The sequence below is a fragment of the Amblyomma maculatum genome, chromosome 1 (assembly GCF_055883805.1).
Source record: "Amblyomma maculatum isolate TAMU_Amacu chromosome 1, ASM5588380v1, whole genome shotgun sequence".
In the NCBI taxonomy this organism is placed as follows: Eukaryota; Metazoa; Arthropoda; class Arachnida; order Ixodida; family Ixodidae; genus Amblyomma; species Amblyomma maculatum.
Window position 1 is genome coordinate 125506047 of NC_139344.1, and position 19991 is coordinate 125526037.

The window sequence follows — 19991 nt, forward strand, 5'->3', positions numbered from 1 at the left end:
AGGGCCCGGCTTGACGGGATAGATGTCGGGAAATATCAAAACATGACCAGTTCTCCCAACAGAGAGTCGCTCGAGGGAGCCTGTGAAGACTCAGAGCGACGAAAGCATAGATCGAAGGCTATTTTGCGTGAATCTCGACGTTGTCTGCTCCATTTGCGAACGAGAAAATGCCCGCGACTGTCTTCACGAGACTGTCCAGTTCAGAATTGCGGCCTGAAACGAGAAAGTACACTTCAAGTGTTTCGCAAGATAGGCTTAGTCTAATTTTTAGCATTAATTTGCCAAAACTCCCAATGTTATGAAATACGCTGCCTTTCAAGCTTGTTACATTACAAGGATACTGCCAAATCAACGTTGAAATACTGCATATTCCCTTCGTTGCCTCTTCATTTCTCTTGCGCTCATAGAGGCTGCGCATCAAATTGGTAAAAAAACTGCAACAGAAAGCCACACGCAAAGCTATAGGGTCCAAATTCTATTGAAATTCGTCCCCTTTGGTCCCCTCTTCACTACTTGAAAAATGTTCCACATACGTTACGCAAAACATCCTTCTTGACACTGCATTCTTGTTGCGCTGGAGCAGTTGTCAGCAGTCTGTGGCGCTGCAGTGCAGAGTAGAAACCGCATGCTGTGGGCTACCTTACGGCTTCTTCTTCAAAACGGACGCTTGATAATCGCTCTTAGTTCTCCTTTCCCATGCACATTCCCACGGAAACCGAATTCACGGTGCCGAATGGAGTTTTCCTCCACTGCTTTCTCGTATTGTATGCTGTACAGAAGAAAAATTACTTTTGGAATGTGATGAATTATTTCTGCGATTTGTTGTCCTAAAATTTCAGTTCGCTGCCGAAAGCCGCACCGTTAACTTGACACTTAATCCTTGTATGAAAGCATAGCGAAGGGGTTCTGATTATAGCTCCTACAAACACTTCAGGTTTCTTCGCTTATAGAGTCACTGGAGTTGAGCCTCAAACCTTTGTGTCGAACATTTTCTACTTTCAGGAAAGGGTATCCTTCGCAATGCTATCCGGCTGCTAAGCTGACGCAGTGCTTGGCAACCAATGTTTCTTGAAAGACGGAAATACTTTTCAGTCGTGACGAACTAAAGAAATGTAGAATCGCGTGTCTGTATGTTTTTGTGCATGCATGAAATGCGACAAGCTTCAGATAGTTTTCCTTTTTTAGATAGCCATTTTTGTGGCTAAGGCCTGCGTCCACATCCTCACTCGTCCGCATGTGAGGATTCGCTGACTTGCTAAGCGGAGGCGCGTTGGTCGTTGCTCCTACTTTCGAGGCAGCTGACCCGGCAAACGAAAGCGCGAAACCTTGCGGCACTAACAGCAGTGCTTCAAGCCAACAAAAGCACTTACGTAACCAGATATTTTTCTTGCACAGTTACATGTTCAAATTAACACATTGTGATACCCAATAGAACAAAACATTTCTTCCATTGCAGTCTACAGAAAAACAATCTAATTTCTGTAATTTCCTTGCAATAATGTAATCTGCTCGAGAGAGAGAGAAAGAGAGAGAAGGCAGAGAGGTTAACCAAGTAAGCTTCCGGTTTGCTACCCTGCACTGGGGAAGGGGAACGAGGAGTTTAAAGGAGAAAGATAGAAGAGAATGATAGGAAAGGTAAGGCGGCGAGGAGCACAGTCACAGTTTCTCAATCAAGTTTGTGTCTCTCATAAAACACATAAGTGCTTTGAAGGCTTTGCCGTTAGACGCCTTCTGTGGCCATGGGCCGAGGATTTTCTCCTCTGTGTAAGGACGGCTGTCAAGATGGTCCAGAGCCGAACGCAGCGCATATCTTTCGCTTGAAAAAGCAATAATCTGCTCAAATTTTACAGTATTCTGTATGTCGGGTTTTAAACTCTCGAGGCTACACATAGGCTGTTAGGAGGTGGAGCGGAAGGCTCTAAATTAATCTCTAAGGGTGCTCAACGTGCTCTGCACACCTCACAGCACAAGGACGTTTTTGCATATTGTCTTTGTTTATGTCTGGACCAGCATCGAGCATCCGATCTCGCAAACGTGGAATCAGCAACCTTAAGGTATTGCCAAATAGCGACTGCGGCGAGATCACTCGCTATCATTCAGGTCCTTATTGCACACATTTTATTCTAGGCTCTCAAACAGACGTGGCGATCAGTCCAAACGTATTTATTTTTCGCCAGAATTGAAGGAATTCAGCCTTTGTCTGGACATATGGACAGGTGCTCTAAGGGAGTACTCCAGTGTTCAGCAGACCCGCACTAAGCTTGGGAAGTCTTGCAGATTGATATTCGATGCTTACTTTAAAGGGACACTCAGGAGGAAATTCACTTGGTTCGTATCGAGAGATTGCTAGCTCCTAATGACGAATAAAAGTCATTTTTGTTCAAATAAAAAGGCTCTTGCTGAGCAGACGAGAGAGAGAACAGAAATACCGGTATTGCGGCCACAGCCCATTCTTGCAAGCCCAAGCGCCATGAGGGACAACGAATCTCGGAGGTTCACGCATGTGCATTGCTTGTCTTGTAAAGTAGGTTTTGTTTAGTGACTGCTGGTGCACTTTTATAACGCAGTGAAGACAAAAAAAAAGGGCATCCTAGATGATGAAAAGAAACAAAACCTACACTTGTTTGCGCCATTGTTGGCGCTATAGGCGGCCAGTTCTGCCTCACTGTGTCTTGTTTTCGGCGCTTCGCAGTTATGCGTGCCTCCGCGGTTTCGTTCTTGGCATGCTGTGTTTGCAAGTGCAGAGCAGCCGAGGAATTAGAAGTTTTCGTTGGAAGAAATTGATTCGTCGACAAGCGCCTTCATCTTAAAAAATCTGATAAGAACTTTCTTACAAAATTTAGTATACCGGCTTACTGTACAGAATGGACCTGCATGCAATACGACGGAGCTGTCATAGAGGCTGGCCCTGTAATATTATTCGGTCGTCCTGCTTGATCTGGGAGAAAAAAAAAGGTTTGAAAAAGATCAAAGCTCTAAAATACCGCGGGCATATATTTGCAGAATAAAAAAAAAATGAAACCAGATTTACAGCTGCACATCACATGATTCGAACCACTGTCTGGCGATGCCCCACCCAAGTGGGTTAACTATTACGCCACTCCTAGCTGTTTATTTCTTTACTGCTTATAAATACAGCATCCACTGGCATCTAGCCTTGTTTAACCAGGCCGCATTCCGCGAACTTGTCATAAATACTCTCATCATCCTACCCTCAGTCTGAGCACACTTCAATATTTTGGCAGACGCATACATGCAGCAAGCAATGGCAGCCATATATGGGGCTTATCTTGCGCAGCGCATACACGCCACGCATCATTGCAACACTGTGCTCTGAACAAAGACTTCGATAAGCGTGGCGGCTTTGAGTGGGATATACCATGCGGCTCTGTCATAGGCTATACACTCAAACAAACGCAAAAAAAAGTCAAATTAAACCTTAGAACCTTACCTCGTAAGAAATCATCTTAGAGTATACGGGGTTATTTCAATAACCTTTCTGACAGTCCGTTGAAGAAAATAACACTGAATCAGGTCAAAACACAAAACAATAATAAATAGTCTCTGGCTACTGGCACAGGGGCAGCTCACTGACCACGGTCAAAAGGTCCTCTTTCCTCGAAGGCGCGTTTCGCTAGGTGCGTAAAGCTTCAAAAAGGTTTTGCGGCCAACTGAACGCGCAACTATTTCGTTCGCATACACTGCTATCTCCCGCCGGGGAGGCGCAGGGGTTACGGTGCTCGACCATTGTTCCAAAGTATGCGGGATCGAATCCCAGCCTGAGCGGTCGCTTTTCGGTTGAGGCGAAAGACAAGGCGCCCGTGTATTGTGCGATGTCAGTGCAGGTTAGAGAACACCAGGTGGTCGAAATTTCCGAAGTCCTCCACTACTGCGTCTCTCATAGCCTGAGTCGTTTTGGGACGTTAAACCCCACAAACCACAAACCAAACCACACTGCTACCTAGAACCGATACTTCCGTACAGGAAATAAAGTCTCAATCAAAACTGCTCTCATCTGTCTTTTGGGGAGTCTGTATAGGTATTCTATTAGGAGCAACGAACAGTGATGAAATAAAATGTTACGGCAACTGTGTTAAGGAAGCCTTACAAACTAATCTGTGAACAGGGCAAGCAAACGGGCACTTAAGGGCTAAATAGCACTGGTAGAAGGAAGGAATGTTTGCCGTTTCAAAGACTCAGCGTTAACAGCGCGAGTTTCCATCATTTTGGCGGACTCCAGAAACCGCTCTATAAGGTAGTACAGGGTTATCAACGCGCTAGTTCGCATTTATATTCGTATAGAGGGTCCAACTACTGCTCTGCACCTGGCTGTACACAAAAACGTAACAAACCATAACCAAGCAAACCAGGCGAGGGTTCAAGCATTGTGCACTGTTTTTTTATTATTATTATTATTATTATTTTTCTCCCGGAGCTCGATGCGAGACAGCGGAAAGCCACCTGGCGGGTGTAGAATGTTTTTCGAGAGGTAATATTTAGAGTGCAGAAGAAGATAAATCTTAAGAAAAAGGCTCAAAAAGAAGTGGTTCGCTTATCCTATATCTGCCGAGTTGCAAACCTGCCGGCTAGCAGTTACGGTGCACTGCGTCGGTCAGCTAGTAGTTTCTGACGCGGGATTAGGTTAGGGTCTGCCGCTTGGCTTTATGTACCAGTTTTTGTTTGCCCTTTATGTTTGGTTTGTTTTCGCGAAACGTTTTATGAATTTTTTCGTTCGGAAAGTGTCACAGGCAAACGGATCCGAACCACCTAGACCTTCACGCAGCCCCGGTCCCAGTAAGAAGTGTGCGCGTTAGGCTGTGCAAATCGGTCATTTAGCGCTTGTGGTCGGCTGCCCGGTCTTCGAGTACTTTGCGATGAAAGAATATTCCAAGCTGAATTATCCAATCGATGGTTTGCATCAGAGTGGCATCGGCAGTCGTTATAGGGCCGTCACTTTGTCGAACACCTGGTATCGTACTGCGCAAGAATGAAAGCAGCAACGCAAATTGAATTTCCTTTTAAAGTACCGAATTAACATAGGGCGATTTTGAAAGATCACTGAACAAGGGTAGAGGGGGAGCCTCAGTTCGCAAGCCGAGCCAATGTTTCGCCAAGTGAACTTGTCTTCGTCTGGACAGCGCGATCATCAGTGTCGGGGTTTAAATACGTTTTTGCTTCCGGCAAAGAAATGCTAGGAAGGGGGGAGATGGGAGGGTGGCGAGAAAGATGCAGCGCGAACAGCGAAAGAATGCTCCTTCGGTATGTATTCTGAACGTGGAACCACTCATCCTGTGACCTGAAAAAGAAAATAAAAAGCGGCACCAGGCAGGAAAAACTACAATGCAGGGTAGATGATTAGTCAGCACTTAAAGGTGGTCCGATGACTGGCACGCCTTTTTCAAAATAGGACTGACATTCCAAATGGTCCTGATAACGAATGCAGCTGCAGGGGAACAGTTCTCAAACGTTTTCTGCTTTGACGGGAGGAGGACCAAGAAACAATAGACCAAGTGATCCACACCTGCCACGTCTGTAGTGAAAGACTCCGAACATTTGGTGACACGGGGCTCTTTAATGTTCACTGACATCGCGCAGCACACGGACACCACTCCGTTACGCCTCGATCGAAACGGAGTGCCTGGCGTTTATTCTGATGGCGAACCTAGGCGCGTGCCACAGGCCAGGCGGCGCCGCGGGATGATGGCGGTGGTATGTACTCGTGAAAGAAGAAGATCCAATATAATAATGCATAGTAAAGAGACCTTTTTTTTTCTCTCTCTCCATAACAATGTGGAGAGCGGCCCTGAGTTCTTCAACAGAATATTGTTCCACAAGAATCTGTAGATTTTTTTGTTTTCCTGCCCTTGATCACACATAGGTTCCTGTGGCCTAGTTGCCATGGACATTCTACATGTGTGGTTTAGCAAATAACGTGCCTCAAGACCTATTTTATAATAATAAGCCATGTCTAAAAGCTCTGTAATCCATAGCTTTTAAAGGTACGTGATCACAATAGCTTTGACTAAAATGACATGCCAGAAATGTTTTGATCAAGCATTTCCTTCTGCCGGTACTTCAACAACGCCCTCCTCTGCTCAGAATATTTTTTCACATGTTTCTCCCATCTCGATTGGTAATTTCTGTCTTTCCAAAGTGTTTTACCCGTTTTTTTTTTCTTCATATTTGTTTGTTATTTTTCTGGGTATATTTTTTTTTTAACAGCTTGGACCCGTCGTTTTTTACCGCCATCGCTTCTGCTCCTTGCAGCTGGCGTTGGGGGCCCTCCTGTCTTTCTGGCCGGTTCGCTGACTCGCTGCCCGGTTGACCCACCTGTCGAAAGCGTGATTCCGTACTCTCAACGGTAGGGTTCTCTGAGCAGCGTCACCTAGTGACATCAGGAATATTGTAAAAATGAATCAGAGCGCATTTAAAGCCTGCCATTCTCGTTGCTTCATTATTAACAGGAAATAAAGAAAAAAAAAAGCTTCCGTGGCGCAATTGATTGACAGTAATTACTTGAGCACTGTACGAATGAAACATCTGTTCAAATCCTGTAAGTTCATCTTTTTCTGCATTGTTTATTAAAACGCAACGTACCAAGATCATTACTGGGTGGGTGTTCCCCTTTAGCTTAAACTATGTGGTGTTTTTAAGATAAGAGATTAAGAGATAGGAAACGTGCAGAGTGGGTCAGAGAAATAACTCAAGTTACCGACATTCTAGTGGAAATTAAGAAGAAGAAATGGACATGGGCAGGACATGTAGTGCGAAGAGAGGATAACCGATGGTTGCTTAGGGTAACAAACTGGATTCCAAGAGAAGGAAAGCGTAGCAGGGGGTGGCAGAAAGTTAGGTGGGCGGATGAGATTAAGAAGTTCGCAGGGGTCAAGTGGATGCAGCTAGCACAGAACCGGATTAAGTGGAGAAATATGGGAGAGGCCTTCGCCCTGCAGTGGGTATAGTCAGGCTGGTGATGATGATGATGATGATGTGGTGGTGGTGTTTTTTATTCTTAATAGCCACAGAACCAGCCGTGAACAGAGTCCCGAGGAGACAGTTTAACAATGGTAACTGTATTCAATTACCTTCACCGTAATCATTTTCTGCCTTCAGAGAGTGTATGTTACATTTAGGTTGCGTTCAGAGACACCTATCCGTAACAATCGCCGTTTAACCCGCTGAGAGGCAACGAGTGAGGAGAAAGAAGTTGCGAGACCCCACCGTTGAGGAAACGGAATTACGCCTGCTGCAGTGCTTCGAAGGAAGTGCCTTTTTTTTTCTTCCTCCCGACCCTAGCCATCAGTCCTGTGAGCTCCTGGCAAGACGGGAGCAAGCTAAACCGAACCCGAACAGTGAGGGCCTGACCCAGCATGCACAGTGGAAGAAGACGAAGCCATGGAAGCCGACGGTGGCAATAGCCAGACCAACCTGATCATCAACTACCTTCCCCAATGCCTGACGGACGAGGAGTTCCGCAACCTTTTCACCAGCATCGGTCCCATAAAGTCGTCCAAGATTGTGCGCCAGAAGGCAACGGGTTACAGCTATGGCTTTGGCTTTGTCGACTACGAAGGAGCTGGCGATGCAGCGAGAGCCATTGAGACACTCAACGGCTTGCAGCTACAGAACAAGAAGATCACGGTGGGATACGCGCAGCCCGGCGGCGAGACCATTAAACCTGCCAACCTTTACATCCGTGGCATCCCTAAGCACTTTCCAGCAGAGCAGGCCGAGAAGCTGTTTGCTGATTTTGGCCGGCTGATCCAGTTCAGGGTGCTCAAGGAGGACTCGGGCGATACTAACAAGGGGGTAGCTTTCGCGTTGTACCATCTCCGGGAGAACGCCGAAGCTGCCATGGCAGCGCTGACGGGCCAAACGCTGCCGGGTGCCACCGAGCCACTCCTCGTCAAGTTTGCAGTGGACAACTCCAAGAAGGTACGTCCGCCCGGAGGCCGAGGTACCCAGGATCAGCTCATCGGACCCCCAGGTGCTGGTGCTGGACCCATGAGTGGTGCTCAGGGTCGCTGTCGGTACAACCCACTGACTGGCTCCTACCAGTATCCAATGGGTGGCATGGCTTCGGCTCCCACTGCAGCTGATGCTGGTGGGCGCGTTCTTTTTGTCTACAACATTGAGACCGATACAGACGAGAAGTCGCTCTTGCAACACTTTGCCAAATACGGCACTGTGACCGAGGTGAACATCATCCGTGACACGGCCACAGGGCTTTCCAAGGGATTTGGCTTTGTGACCATGGCCAACTACCAGGACTGCGTGCGGGCCATTGAGGCTCTCAACGGGTTCCTCTATGCAGGCTTGTTTATCAAGAGAGATGGCACATAACACAGATGAAATGTCTATATTGAGCCAATAAAAAGCCGGCCTACCCACAATGCTGGACTTCCAGTTTCAAACAGATAATTATATTAATTCATATTGTTTGGCTGTTCTATATTGGAAACCCAGCCTTATTTGTCGACTATCGTAATAATTTCCATCTGATTTTTCGATGGCTTCTAAATAGTTTCATGCTCTCAAATTCATTGGCACCGCAATATTTGTAAGCCAATCCTACTTACTGGCTAGTAAGGTGATGTTAGTATCGGATTTATATATTGCATGGTTTCCTATTTTCTTGCCAATCCGTTGCTTGGAGGCATTCGCATATATACAGAGCTGTTTTTGCAACTCATTGGAAGATTCACTGAAGACAAACCAGAAATAAGTATTGTGAACGATATTTCTTTATTTAGTAAAAAAAAAGCGCTCATAAGGCACAAAGGTTTGAGTGAAATCCGGTGCTGAAGTTGTGACCTGTGCCAGGTTCACTGGAAGGCCCAGTGCAGATGTAGGGTAAGCAGCATCTGTATTTAGGTCGCTGGTGAGTGTGGGGTTTCCGAAAGGCAGCGCCGGTATTGTCACAGAGCAGTGTGACGACTCGTGCGCGTGCACGAGGCTGCGGACGCCGGTCAGTGACATTTCCTGGACACTGCTGACTGCGCCATGCCGGTGTCAAGTGGCCAAACTCTACGCATGCCCATATTTGGCATTGCGGCAAGGGAACCTGCCGATGTATGGACCACCACCAACGACTCCTTTCGGACGGGACCTGCGAAAGCCGCGGGGGAGCTAACAAAGGCAGCCGGCGTCCGCGGCGACCAGTCAGCCCACACGGCGGGGAAACGGAGGCTCACCAACGGAGCGGATGCCTTTAAGGTGCGCTGTACACGGTATGACCTTTTCAGCAAAGGAACTCAATGCTTCGAATAAACAAGCCTTAAAGCAAATTTTAACAAGTCCAATCTGCCTAACAACGCGATGAATAGTTCAATTTACAATTAGCTAAATAAATGTAAAACATATGTCGGAAAAGAACTTAAGCTCAAACCTTTCAAATATCATACACTGCATTGGAAAACGAAAGTTTATAAAATGCATATTGAAGCATATAAATAGAAGAGGCAGAAGTGCACGCAAGAAATTTGAACGAGTTTGTTCCCGTCTGCCCAGTATATTCCTATTCTGATTACTCAGAGGAAAGATCTCAAGTTTTTAGATATCGGGAGGAGTGTACGTATTTCGTGCTTACCTGTGGAATCTGGTCCCAACCTAGCCGCGATTTCTCGAAAGGAACTCTCCTTCAATTCACGCCGGTGACACTCGCATTCGACACAAGGAGGGGTCTTTTGCGCACAGGAATGGGCCAGAGATATGAGGGGAATCAAGGCAGTTCCACCGCAGCTGCTTTCAGTTACGGCCCCCTGCCCGACTGCTTTCAAGACGAGGTACTGCGGGAGAGAACAAAGCAATAAAGGACTGGGACTAAGTTGACCCGGCCTTCACTTGGTAGCGCGCAGAGACTCCGGGATGATGAAGGATTGAATCTTCGAAATTGGTAAAATATATACATAAGCAGGTTTAATGGCACTTTGAGAAAACTTATTTACATGAAAAAAGGGTATATCAGCAAAATGGCAAGCGTTAAGAGTTCATAGTGAGAAGCGTCTGGATGAGCCGCTTACCCAGGGCTCAGAGCGTCATTTCGTGCTCTGCAACGTCCTTAAATCCCCCTATGTCCAGCCCCTCTCTGAAGATGCTGACGAATCAGTTCCAGGGCACACCTCTCAGATATCGGCAACCAATCGATTACATCACTGCACTGATGGTCTGATGCACTGACATGGTCCACTATTGTTTCGTCGGGCGTGGTCACTTGTTGTCGGGTAGAGGTTGGGAACGGCGAGGAGGTAAATTTCGATTCTTCTGCAAAGATCCGCATTGTTGGTTCTGGCAAGTGGATTTCCTTCTCAGAAACCCAAGTGAACGTGCGCGCCACGAATACTGCTCCCAGCATTGTCCCTTTCCCACAATTTCATCGTTTTCCTGCATTCACGGGAAATCCTCTAATGGCCGTAATCCTCATGCTCCTTTCTTCTCCTGCACGTCAGCGGACGTGTCACTCCGATCGTCTCCTTTGGGCAATAGGCATTCCTCACTTGACAATAGCGCCTCTCGACGGGAAGGGTGAACAGTTGAACAAAAGCACTTCCGGCTATTTCTCACAGGGCGACGTTTCTTTGTATCTTTCTTGATGTTCCCTTGACAGGGCCAACTTGGCAGTTGCAGGGTCACGACAAAGCAAAGCATGCTCACACAAAAAGATTCATGGAAACAGGCTCACTTAGAGCCCTTGCACCAACAGCACATATCAATACCATGCCCACAGGCGAACAATAGTGCGCGCAAGCGCGGACCATGACCGGTCACAACAGTGCACATTAAAGAACCCCAAATGATCCAAATGTCTGGCGCCCTCCAGTATGGCTCTCTCATATTCGGATTAAAATTGTGATGTTCAGCCCCAAACAACCAAACCGGACCACCGTTTCATATACGTTGAGATGTAACGAAGCTCACTTGTCCCTGATCTCCTTTATTTATTGTCTTAGCCAGTGAAATTTGGAGCCCGAGCTAGAATATCTAGGTAGTTATCAAATTACGGTGGCACGAATTGCAATGATAGCCCACACACTATAAACTGCAGTCACTATTTCATTCCGATTTTAACTATAGAGCGGTCAGAGCTCTCGTTGTGGGGTAAATCGTTTAAGGCTTGTCGCTGTGACGTAATTACAAGTTTATAACGTAGGTCTCGTATTGTGTGTGTGGCAAGCCATGAATTGTAAACTTTTGATGCAAATATAACATTGAAACTCCTTTTGCTAATATGACCATGAAGTTTCAGGTCCTGCAACAAGCTAAAGACCGCAGAAAAATATATCTTGGTGTTTATTTCAATGTCCTCTTAATGCGTGTTTGGGAAGTATGAACTGTGCGCGCATGCATAAAACAAGTCGGATGTTCACAGTTGATTGGTGCAGATAGACTGTGCAGTTGACAGGGTCATTGGTGTGTACAGAAGAGACATTCTAATAATTATAACACTGGTAAGTGCTGAAATTTATAAATGGATCATACTGCTCTCGGTTAGAGATTTGCGGCTGCTGCAATGCGTTCACATCTTTAGGTACAGTTTATATCGCGCCGTAGGGGTCAGATTAGTGCTCGTTGAGCTATAGGGCGAAAGCACTTTTTTGGAGGGCGAGTGCTCCATCGTCCGCCATTTTCATGCCCTTTCAAGCAGCAGCTTTGTGGCCTTCTTTCTTGGAGCTGCCGGGACGCACATCCAAAAATGTCTGGGTGTTGTGTGGTGCATAGCACCAACCACTCCAGAACTGAATGGAGAATGTTTTAATTCCCAACAGACCCCAAGATAAGGCTGCTTTGGACCGTAATGACCGAGCATATGACTAGTAGGCGCCGACAGACACATCGTGCATTCACAGTGCGAGTAAAGTTATCTATTTCATATGCCGTGGGGTTCCCTTGTTTTTGCTGTTGAGGCAGGCATTAATTTATATTGAGTGAACGCGTGAGATATCTTTCCAGGGAAATGCAAATGTGGCAACTTCAAAATTAAGTGTCGCTGATCTCTGACAATTACCAACTTGGTGCGCAGTGATTATTCGGCAGGCCACTGTGGGCAAGTTAAACTGCTCACAGAATGAGTGTTCCTACGATGAAAGTTCCACACCCTCTAAGTAAACGCAAAAACGTTCGCATTCACTTGGTGATATGGACTGCAAAAGAGGGGAAAAAATGGAGTTCTTCGAGTGTTTTCTCGAGAATGACCATTGGCAGTGAAAACTTCTAGAGGCTGTTAGCTTTCTGATTTATTTTTTGCACCTGCTTTTCTGACTCACTGACTACATTTGTACTTAAGACCATAAGTATGATATCTCGTAGCAAGGATGCACGCCATTCCTTTTCATAGTACGGTATTCTAGAGAAGGTAGAAAAAACCTTCGGGCAGTTAAGCAGTCCTAATTATGTGTAAGTGCGGGAGCATTACTTTTCGGCGGGTACGGTGTGCCCTTTAAATACTATGTAAGAAAGGGAGGTTTATTCAGCAGATCAACAGGACTTGATCAGCAGGACTGTGCAGATGAGCAGCGAACACAGCGGCAGTGAACACAGTCAGGTCGCTTTCGCAGTGGTGCGTGGGTGCCGGTGTCGATGCGATGAGTGACTGTAGAATTTTGACCCAAAAAACTCTGATGAGTGTCGTAGGAGGAGCGAAAGTAATGTAGAAGCTTCAAAAGCTGAGTGCGTTGCTCTGGAGGAAGATCGGCGTCTATGGAACGGAGGAAGAAGTCTGTAGAGAGGGGAGCGGGCGCAGGTGAAGGGGGGCTGAGCGCAGTCACAGCACAGTGCGGCGCGTCGTCAGGTTCCTCAGAGATCAGAAGAGATGCGATTGGCTGAATACTTCTGAGGCATTCGCCATGGCGCAAAGCAGTAGGGGAGTTAATTGGGTTAGAGACCCATAACATGGAAAGGCCAGCGGAAATATCGAGCACTGCGTAGGGCAATGGAAGGCACTTGCGGCGCAGGAAAGTATGGGCTGGTGTGAAGAGAACGGTGTCATCGGTAATAGAGGCACAAGCGACACGAACAAACACTGAAGAGCAGGGAGGAAGGTCGATATCTTCGGCGACGAGGGCTTTAGCACAAGAATTTGATGATAAGCGTCTGGTAAGGCATCGGGCAAAGTCGAGAACCCCACTTCAGTTCGAGCACAATCGATAATAGCAGCATGACGCGACAGGAAATCCCAGCCTAAAATTACAGCGTGCGAGCAACTTGGCAGCACGACGACCTCAATCGTATAAAGAGAATTCTGGATAACTACTCGATCGCTAGGTTCTGGTAAGGTTCTGGTGGTACAAAGAAAATGCCGACACTGCGCAGCTGCCGGGGGAGGGAAGCGGCACGGGGTTAATGAGACTCGGAGCGGCCATTACGTGTTTCTGGGCGGAGCCACACTGAAAGAGGGAGAACTGTTTGCCAGCACGTTGCGTGCGAGAGCAGCGGTTCAGTGGCTAACATCGTTTTGTTTCCTGTGCATTCTTGCGTTTTCAGCATGGGCAAGCGGCCTCTCAGTGGCAGGCTGATCGCTGAGGTTGAAAGGAGACGTATCCTGTGGGACATCCGCAGCAATGATTATCTAGATACCTCCGAGAAGGAGCAGGAATGGAAGGCCGCAGCCACACCCTTGCGCTCCGCAATTACTCTATTCCCCTAACTGTTGGTCCCCTGTTCTAAAACTCGCTAATGAGGTGTTTGCTTTTCCAGTATACCCCACACTCCACTCTTGTGCTATGGCTTCATCATTTGGAGCCTTAGCTGTTGGAAATGACGCCTTTGTCACCATCCTCTGATCACCGCCGTCTCCGAAAAATTGAGCGAAGAGACGCTGACATGGAAAGCAGAAGTTTACCAAAGGCAGCAAATTCAAGAAAAGAAATAAATGCACTATAAAATAACGAAACTGAACAAAGCACGAGTCTTTAGCGTAAGATCGGCTGGGGAGCACGCGCTACCTCGCCTAATGCCTATCAGAGGTGGCTGCTCAAGAAATGCGTAGCGCATTGGGGGTCATGGCAGTTTCAGTGCGCGATTACATAAATTTGTTGCAGTAGGAAGAGTTCGGCGAAGATAGCGGTGGGTCGCCCGCTGGGAACACGTGCGAATGTCCACGCTGAGCTCGAAGGCTGTAATGAGTTTCTTGTCTTGCCAGCGGACCTCAGGTGCCTCTCTTGTACTGTGGCTTCTTATTTCGAGTCATAGCTGTTGCAGGGTGATGCTTGTGTAATTTCTTAGCACACGTGACCCAGAAGAAAGAGAGGAAACTCAGCTCGAAGCCCAAGGCGACAGCCATTGCCGTTTTCTGCACACCTAGGCAGCAATAATATATCTATATATATATATATATATATATATATATATATATATATATATATATATATATATATATATATATATATATATATATATATGTTCAGTTCAGGCGTTCAGTCGTGTCCGACTCTTCGTGACCCTATGGACCATGTCACGCCACGCTTTCCGGTCTCTCACTATCTTCTTAACATCACATAGCTTCATCTGCAATGCCTCGAGAATGCCATCTAACCATCGCGTTCGCTGCCTACCCCTTCTCCGGCGACCCTCAACCTTTCCCAACATCAAATCTTTCTCCAGCGACTCCTCTCTTCTCATCAGATGACCAAAGTAGCTGAGCTTTAACTTTAGAATTTGACCCTCCAATGAGCAGTCATGGTTTATGGTAGACAATATCGACTGATTTGATCTTCTGGCAGTCCAAGGAACTCTTAAGAGTCTTCGCCAGCACCACAATTCAAACGCGTCAATTCTTCGGCGGTCAGTCTTTTTCACAGTCCAACTCTCGCATCCATACATCACAACTGGAAAGACCATAGCACGGGTTATACGGATCTTGGTTGGCAGACTAATGTCTCTGCTCTTTACTAGGCGGTCAAGGCTAACCATTGCTCTCTTTCCCAGAAGCAGGCGTCTCCTAATTTCATGGCTGCAGTCTCCTTCAGAGGTAATCTTGGCGCCCAAGAACAGAAAATCTGTCACAGCTTCCACTTCTTGTCCATTGATGCTCCAGGACTTGATAGGGCAAGACGCCATGATCTTCGTCTTTTTAATGTTCAGTTTAAGCCCAAACTTCTCACTCTCTTCTTGTACGCGCATCAGAAGTCTCTTGAGTTCCACTTCACTTTCTGCCATTAAAGTGGTATCATCCGCATATCTAAGGTTGTTGATACGTTTTCCAGCAATCTTCACTCCAGCTGAAGACTCGTCCAGACCGGCCTTCCTCATGATGCACTCTGCATATAGGGTAAATAGGCAGGGCGACAGTATGCAGCCTTGCCTCACCCCTTTCTCAATCGGAAACCAATCAGTAAGACCATGCCTAGTTCTGACTGTGGCCTCTTGCCCTTCATAAAGGTTCCTGGGGAGACAGATGAGGTGAATTGGAACTCCCATCTCTTGGAGAGCTTGTCACAATCTGCTGTGATCTACGCAGTCAAACGCTTTCGCATAACCAATAAAGCAGAAGTAAATGGGTTTCTGGAACTCTCTTGCTTTTTCCATGATCCAGCGAAGGTTGGCAATTTGGTCTCTAGTTCCTCTGCCCTTGCGAAACCCAGCTTGCACGTCCGGAAGCTCCCGATCCACATACTCCTGCAGCCTACCTTGCAGGATTTTTAACATCACCTTCCTAGCATGCGAAATAAGCGCGATCGTGCGGTAGTTGGAAGAATCTTTGGCACTGCCTTTCTTTGGAATGGGGATGTAAACTGACCTCCTCCAATCCTATGGCCACTGCAGGGTTGTCCAAATCTTTTGACATAATGTATGCAGTGTGTTAACAGCGTCGTGGTTGAGGTTTTGAAGCAACTCAGCTGGAATACCATCAATTCCGCTAGCTTTGTTCTTAGCAAGGCTGGCTAAGGCCCATTCAACTTCACTCTTCAGGATGCCCGGCTCGAGATCGGTAATCACAACCGTCCTATGTTGGGTTTGCACATCCGGGTCCTTCTTGTACAGTTCTTCTGTGTATTCCTGCCACCTCTTCTTTATCTCTGAGGCTTCAGTGAGGTCCTTGCCTCGTTTGTCCTTTATCACGCCCAGCTTAGCACAGAAACTTCCTTTGATATCTTTGATTGTCTTATACAGAGCTCTTGTGTTCTTTAATTGGCTGTTGTCCTCAACTGCTTGACACTGTATGTTCAGGAAGGCATTCTTATCTCTCCTTGCTATTTTCTGAAAATCCGCATTGAGAACCTTGTATCTTTCTCTTTCCCCCATACCTTTTGCCATCCTCCTTTCCTCAGCTATTTGCAAAGCCTCATCAGATAACCAGTTTGCTTTTTTGCATTTCTTTTGCTTTGGAACTACCTTAGTAGCAACTTCTTGTATTATATCACGAACTTCAGTCCACATCTCTTCGGGCTCTTTGTCTTCTAGATCTAATTCTTCAAATCGATTCCTCACTTCCACAGCATATTCTAATGGAATCTGATCCAGATCATACCTGAAAGGCCTTCTAGTTTTCTGCGTTTTCCTCAATCGAAGCTTAATTTTGGCAACAAGAAGCTGATGATCGGTGCCACAATCGGCCCCAGGCCTTGTTTTTACTGCTTGTATAGCGCTTCTCCATCTCTGCCGGCAAATAATATAATCGATCTGATTCCTGTACAGACCGTCCGGTGAAATCCATGTGTACAGGCGCCTCTTGTGCTGTTGAAAATGAGTATTCGCTATGGTCAGGTTGTTTTCTTGACAGAACTCTACTAGCCTCTGCCCAGCTTCATTTGGCTCACCAAGACCGAACTTGCTTGTAATTCCGGATATTTCTTCACTCCCGACCTTAGCATTCCAGTCTCCTATGAGAAAAACGACGTCTGATGATGGGGTGCGGTCTAAAAGGCATTGTAGGTCCGCATAAAATCCCTCAATGTCAGCTTCTTCGGCAGCAGCGGTCGGTGCATAGACTTGGATGACTGTTATGTTGAAAGGGTGACCTTGGATCCGAAGTGAAATCATTCGGTCGTTTTTGGGGTTGTACCCTAGCACTGCTTTGCCCATTCTTCTGTTTACTATGAGAGCGACCCCATTCCTTCTCTTCGATTCGTGCCCACAATAAAAGACATAATGGTCGCCGGAGTTAAATTCTCCCATTCCGGCCCACTTGAGCTCGCTGATACCCAAGATATCAATGTTCAATCTGTCCATTTCTCGCTTGACGATATCCAGTTTACCTTGCGTCATAGATCTTACATTCCATGTTGCTATGTGATATATCTCCTTGCAACATCGGACTTTCCGGTCGCTTCCCGACACATCCACAACTGAGCGTCCTTTTGGCTTTAGCCCAGCCGCTTCATTCGTCCTGGAGCTACTAGGAATCGCCCTTTGTTCATCCCCAGTAACATGTGGGACGCCTTCCAACCTGGGGGGCTCATCGTCCGGCGCCATATCGATAATGGTATTGTGACTGACCATAGGGTTTTCTTGGCAGGAAATACTGGAGTGGGTTGCCATTACCTTCTCCAGTGAATCACATTTTGTCAGAACTCTCTGCCGTGACCTGTCTATCTTGGGTGGCCCTACACAGCAGAGCTCACGACTTCATCGAGTTTCGCAAGCCCCTCCGCCACGACAAGGCAGTGATCCATGAAGGGGATATATATATATATATATATATATATATATATACATATATATATACATACATACACGGTGTCCTAGCTAACTTGAACCAAGGGTTACAAAATACAAAGTAATATGTTCGAGGTAGGTCAGTGAAACCAATTGCATACAACTGCCAGCCAGTTTGCGCACTACAGGCAATTTTTTGTTTTGCAATTACTTAATTAGCTAGTTATGTTAATTTCTTTAATTTATTAAATATCGACTTTAGACCAAACATGTGAATTGGAAAGTTGTAGAGCACCTTCAGAAACCCCCATTCCATTAATTGCGATAAAGAAAGTCTCACGTGTATCTTTTTTTCCGGGCTCAGAAGAAGGCCCGCGAAATACAAATAATACCACGTGACTAGCGCATTTGTGAGCCGCGATTGTGGTGCTCTCAGTCGTGGTTTGAGCGAACGAAATCAGCTGCGGCCGTGACCCGATGGTCCCGTTGCAGCGGCAGGCAGAAATGTTGGTGATGGCTCGAGCGTGCTCGAGCTCGCCGGTAGCCACCGCGATTTTGGCCAGGCCTGCGCACCGCAGAAGCCTACATCACGACAGGCGGATGACGATAAAGAACCGGCAAATGAAGGTGCAGCGCTAATTTTAGGCGAGTCACATGATGTCATCTCGCCCCTTTACCCAAGCATGTATATGCACATTCAGTGGCTGATACCTTATCGGTCATCCGTTTGTCGTGACGTTCGCTGATGGATGAGAAGGAGGCCTTGTTAAAATCTCGGTGGTGCCGGCTCGCCGCTCTCGCTGCTACTGCACTGTCACGTAGGCCGGCTGTCTGACGCGGACGAAGAAGCCATCGCAGGCATATCGGCCTGCCGCTTTAACGGGGCCAAGAAGACACGGCTGCAGTTAATTTCGTTAGCTCAAACCACGGCTGAGAGCCCCACAATAGCGGTGCACAAATGCACTCGTCAATTGGTATTATTTGTATTTCGCGGGCTTTCTTCTGAGCCCGGAAAAAAAGATACACGTGAGACTTTCTTTATCGCAATTAATGAAATGGGGGTTTCTGAAGGTGCTCTACAACTTTCCAATTCACATTTTTGGCCTAAAGTCGATATTTAATATATTAAAAAAATTAACATAATTAGCTAATTAAGTAATTACAAAACAAAAAATTGCCTCTAGTGCGCAAGGAGGCTGGCAGTTGTATGCAATTGGTTTCACTGACCTACCTCAAATATATTATTTTGTACCCCTTGCTTCAAGTTAGCTAGAATACCCGGTATATAGGTATATAAACGACGCTCGGCTGCTGACCATGTCGGAGTGAATCTGCCAATGCCAGCGCGGGCGTTGGGCACGCACGCGATGCATTTTCGTGCGCAATAAAAAAAAAAACGCACCATAGTGGGCTACGCTTAAAACTGCGCATCTTTGAGCCGTCATAAAGATCACCTAAGCTGTCATACAAGCAAGGCATTTGCGGGCGTTCATCTGGTCGAAGCTGCTGATTACACTGCTGCTATCGCTACCAGCTTTTCTGTTAGTACTCCTAATAACTATCCCAAATTGCGTAGTTTATTTAGCATTGATTGCAGATATTTAAGCCAAGGATGAGTACAACCGTGCCTTCAAAATACCCTGGAATATTTTTGTAGGGCAAATAAACAACTTTCACTCTTATAAACAATTTTACTGATTGTTAACGAACTTTGACGCCAGGTAGAAGATCTTACTTCGTCTGTAAAACGCCGCCTACAGTGTGCGTTGAAATATATTAATGCAGCCGACTCTCGTTAGTTTCACCTATCAATGCCGCCAAATTTTCGATTCGATTCAAGTAGAACAGGATGTATTTCGAGTGCGACTAGTAACTTTCCTTTCGTTTAGCCAATACTCGGCGGTATCGCCAAGTTCGAATTTCCGACTGCACACGTAGTAAAAACCCTGGAGATGTTTCCGCTTTTTCAGTGCTCACGGAATGCAAGCACGGCGCAGGCACTGTAATATTTGGCTCATGCAGGTGGAGCGAATGCGCTAGATTTTATTTCTTAGGACAAAGTACGTATGACATATTAATCTTTTTCCTTCTACTAAAGAATAGGCCGCTAGTAATAAGGTTGAGAATAAATGAGAATAAGACAATTGGAGCGTTTTTAATTAGTCACACCATTGAGGTATTGAATGGATTCTACGTCCTTGTGACATTGTTATTATTAATTTATTGTTATCCTGCATATAGGTTTCTAGCAGGCTCTATGAAGTTTTTCCAATCTTGCACTCGAGTCACCGTGTAGTAGAAGACGAAGTATCCGTCCTTGGATAAGAAATATTTGGACGGTCGTCCCTCACAAGGCCATTCTGTTGAAACTTCTTTCGAAAAATCATGAAATGCAGTTG

At 46.3% G+C, this 19991-nt stretch overlaps 1 pseudogene; it reads left to right on the forward strand.

The window, feature by feature from the left end:
* The first annotated feature begins 7301 nt into the window (after nucleotides 1-7301).
* LOC146203864 (ELAV-like protein 1 pseudogene) lies at nucleotides 7302-8383 on the forward strand (annotated as a pseudogene).
* The last annotated feature ends 11608 nt before the right edge of the window (nucleotides 8384-19991 follow it).